The sequence below is a fragment of the Mesocricetus auratus genome, unplaced genomic scaffold, assembly GCF_017639785.1.
Source record: "Mesocricetus auratus isolate SY011 unplaced genomic scaffold, BCM_Maur_2.0 Super-Scaffold_100003, whole genome shotgun sequence".
Classification (NCBI taxonomy): Eukaryota; Metazoa; Chordata; class Mammalia; order Rodentia; family Cricetidae; genus Mesocricetus; species Mesocricetus auratus.
The window spans coordinates 70,948,179-70,952,605 of record NW_024429188.1 but is presented as its reverse complement, the minus strand read 5'-3'; the positions used below and the strand labels follow the sequence as shown (position 1 = coordinate 70,952,605).

The 4,427-nt window shown below is 36.4% G+C and overlaps 1 pseudogene; it reads left to right on the top strand.

Annotated features, from left to right (window-relative positions):
* Window positions 1-931: 931 nt before the first annotated feature.
* LOC101844654 lies at window positions 932-1,703 on the top strand (annotated as a pseudogene).
* Window positions 1,704-4,427: the final 2,724 nt, after the last annotated feature.

The window sequence follows — 4,427 nt, the reverse complement described above, 5'->3', positions numbered from 1 at the left end:
ACTGACCATTTGGTTTTGTGCAAATTATCATGCTCTCTGGTGGTTAGAAAAACAGGTTTAGCAAAAGATACTCTAAAAATGTTTCTGTCAGTATATGAAAGTCTAAATATTTTTCTGCTTATCAGTTTTCACAACTATATCATTTGAATATTTTGAATATTTTGGCTGACATAAGTGTATTTTAGTTCACTCCTGAGGCTTGGTTTCCATTTCATTTGTTTTTTTTTTTGTTAGAGGGAACATTTCATGAAGTAATCCAAATGCTTTCACAAAGTATGTGCAATTTATTTCTGATCATTTTTCTTTAACTCAGGAGCATGACACATTTCTACTTCTACTCTTCTGTTTGCTTTAAGACTTTATGCTGCTATTTTTAGTGAAATAATGAGTCAATAGTTAATTTGAATGTTAAGGGTAAATCTTTGCATCATAAAATTTTTGAAGGGACCAAGGTAGGAAAAAATGAAGTGTTATACTTCTGAATATTTAGACAAGCCTAGGTTTGAAAGTGTATGAGGAAGAGAGCAGAGGGATAGTGGGAAACTCTTGATATTTAATACCAAGATCTAATAGAAGAAATCAGGATGCCTTGGAGAAATGGCTTATTTTTAGGCCAAGTCACAGGGTTTGTAAAATAAGCCTGTCACATCTTATAATTCCATAAGATAAGTTATGTAAAACCAAAAGTTTTCAAATATTTTAAAGTAGTGAAGGAGCCAACTTGAAATGTTCCCAATTCCTAATGCTGGAATTTTTTGTTTATTAACGTAAATAATGCAGTTTTACAAATCTAAGGGTGGTTTTTTCTCGCCTCCCCTATCGCCGCCAGTGGAGTTTTTCCTTTTCTGACCAAAATCTTCTCCTTTTCATGGATATTTTCCTTGCTGCAGCTGCCCCTGGGCTTGCTTCCCTGTCCCTAACCCTGCTCAAGATGTCAGAGGATCTGACAAAACAGTTGGCTAGCTACAAAGCTCAACTCCAACAAGTAGAAGCTGCTTTATCTGGAAATGGAGGAAATGAAGATCTGCTGAAACTGAAGAATTTGCAAGAAGTTCTAGAATTGACCAAAAACCTTCTATCAAGTCAGCCTTCAGAAACCCTTGAAAGTTCAGACAGTTTTGCTTTTACTCATCCCACTCATTCATGGAAAGTAGGCGACAAACATATGGCAATCTGGAGTGAAGATGGACAGTGTTATGAAGCAGAGACTGAGGAAATAGATGAAGAAAATGACACCGCAGCAATCACCTTTGCTGGGTATGGCAATGCCAAAGCGACTCCATTGTTGAATCTCCAACCCAGAGAAGAAGGAAGGAGGGCAAAAGAGGACAGCGGCAAGAAACCCATCTCAAAAAAAAAAAAAAAAAAGAAATGATTGCCAAGCAGTGTGAATATAAAAAGAAAAAAAGCTTTGACAAAAGCACAAAGAATAAAAGAGCTTGAGCAGGAAAGAGAGGACCAGAAGGTGAAATGGCAACAGTTCAACAACAGAGTTTACTCTAAAAACAAGAAAGGCCAGGTAAAGAGGAGTATTTTTTGCTTCACCAGAAAGTGTGATGGGTAAAGTTGGAGTAGGAACTTGTAGAATTGCTGACAAACCTATGACACAGTATCAAGATATGTCTAAATACAATGTCAGGCATTTTCTGCCTCTAATCAAAAAAAAAACTGTTAGATTTCATCCCTGCAGGGCTTTACATTAACTTTTTATCCTTATATTTTTCTAAAGGTAAATTATTTGCTAGATGAGTAAGGAAGATAAATTGTTGTCACTGTTTGGCTTTGGTAGAATGAAACTTGAAGACATTTGATAACTGCTATCATTTAAATTTTCATTACTACTTAGGACAGTTCCCTCAAGTTTGTTGAACAAGGCAACTATTCTAGGTAGGTGCTGTTTCAATCAGCACTTAGATGATTACCAGACTTCAGGCCCCCACTTAACTAATGTTGAGTACACATTTTTGTAATTTGGAGTTTTCAAGTGCTTTGCACTTGACGTATCTCAACAGTTCATTGGAACATCACAGCAAAATGCCAACCTGCTAAAGACATCTTCAGTTTGATAACCTGGCCATTGTCCAGACAAGCCCGAGTATGGATTAATTTATAAACAGTAGTTTCATTTGAGGTTTTTTTCTTCAATTACTTGTTTCTTGGGCCTGTTAGGACATCTGTAAAATTGACTCACTTTGTAATTTTTGTCATTGAATTTGAATTTTATATTAATAAACAAACCATGTTTAAAAGTTTTCCCCTTCTCTGGTGTTTATTTGGTATTTTGTATTTTTTTTTCCTTTGCTGATTTTTCACTTGTGGTAGGGGTATCATTTTTGGGATGTGTAATGTTTATACAGGAAAACTAAAAGCTGATGTATAGCCCTGTATACAGTGTAGATACTACTTCAGTAAAAAAAAAATCCAAGGCTAAATTAATGAACAAGAGTACTAAATGTTTCCTGATTAAAATTTTCCTGTATTTCTTGTGCATTAATCTGACCATACTTTCTGTGTGTATTGTGTTCATGTAGCCGAGTTTATAAATTTTATTAACTAGATCAGGTTGCCAACATTTGTTGGCTTAAGTGGCCAAGTTGAGTTTAAGTCAAAACCACGGATAGAAAAAGGGTCTTCTTATTTTTGGAAGAAGACACTTTTAGGTTGTGTGCTGATTTCAGTTTTCTATGTATGACTTCAATAAAAAAAGTGCTTTTAAAATCTCCAGTGTGTAAACAAAGGGGTGGAGACTGTAGCTGCCAGTCTTGGAGTAGTAAGCCTTAGACTTGCACAGAGAACTACCATAGAGAATGGTAAGTCTGAGAAATAGTTCATAAATCCTTAAGAATTCCTTCATTGGGTATAAGAAACTGAGTCCTAAAGGATTAATGGGTGTGTATGAGACTACTTGTAAATTAAATGATTTCACGAATTTTCTCTTGGTAAACTGAAATTTGTAGGAGAGTTACTGGTAAAGTAGAATCCTTTTCTTCCCCAATAAATGAGGTCAGGATTTTCTTTATGAATATCTATAACAAAAAGAAAGGCACAAGTTACAACAGGAAAAGGAATACTTGGGCTAAGGACAGTGGTAGTGATTGCCTAGCATGTTTAAGACCTTTAGTTACAGCCCGACTACCAGTGGCTTGTGGGGGGGAGGGTATTAAAGCCTGAGGACTCCTAAATGAAAAATTGTAAATTAATCTTCAATGGTGTAATAAAAATTGCAAGGAAATCCCTTGAAAACACAGTAGCACGTCACTTTGTATAATTGTGTGGCCCAAAAAATGGTTTGATACTGCCTTGATTTATTAGAATAGTACTTGGTGCTTACATTGGCAGTTTTGTTGTAACTGGACCATTCTGAATAAAACAATGTACCTTCTTTCTGACTATTTCTTTTCCTTAAGGGCTTTGTCTTAAAAAAGGAATATAAGTGATCTTACATTTGTTCTGAAAATAGATGTACAATATAAAATCAGCAGTGCTTGTGTCAAGAGATAAAATATGGCCCTTTGGGATATACTAGTGTTGCATTGATGTTGGTTTGTACTAAACTGAAAGTTAAGATGCAGAGAGATGAGGACCTGACCATTTGGTGCTAAAGTTGAAAAGATAGACTAAGACCGTTTTCCAAATGAAAGTGGTTAAGCTCTCTATATTCTAAAATTAAGCAGGAACCCTGGGTATACCATGCTTTGTTACAAAATTTAATGTTTTTAAAATGATTCATAGCTGAAACTGACAATGAAAAATTCAATACTAATTTGTAACTCTTAAGTAGGAATGGTTGCAAGTATCTTCTCCAAGCTCCATTGACTTTTGAAGTTGACCTAATAGTCAAAACATTAGTAACAAAAAATTTAACAATGATCACAATTAGCAAATGCTGTTCTAATTAACATGTAACAAGACTGTAGAAGAAGAGTAAAGTCTCCAGAACCAGACTGTTGTTCAAATCCTGATGCACCAGTTTAGCTGTCTGTAAATTCTCATTTTCATGAACCAAGCTAACAATCCCACTGCCAGAGATTCTGGGAAACAGGGAGCACCCTAAGAGATATGCATGGTACCCCCAGAGAAGGGAATAGCTCAGGATCTTCTGAGAAGATTGGGAACATGAGGGAAGGGGAGAGGGAGCTGGGAAAAAGACGGGGAGAAGAGGAAGGGAGAGGAGGACATGGGAGAGCAGGAAGGTTGAGTCGGGGTAAGAACAGAGGAGAGCAGGATGAGAGATACCATAATAGAGGGAGTCATTATAGGTTTGAGGAGAGATCTGGCACTAGTGAGATTTCCAGAGATCTACAAGGATGACACCAACTGGCAAACTAAGCAATAGTGGAGAGGCTACCTTAAATGCCATTCCCTGATAATGATATTGATGACTACCTTATATGCCATCCTAGAGCCTTCATCCATTGGCCAATGGA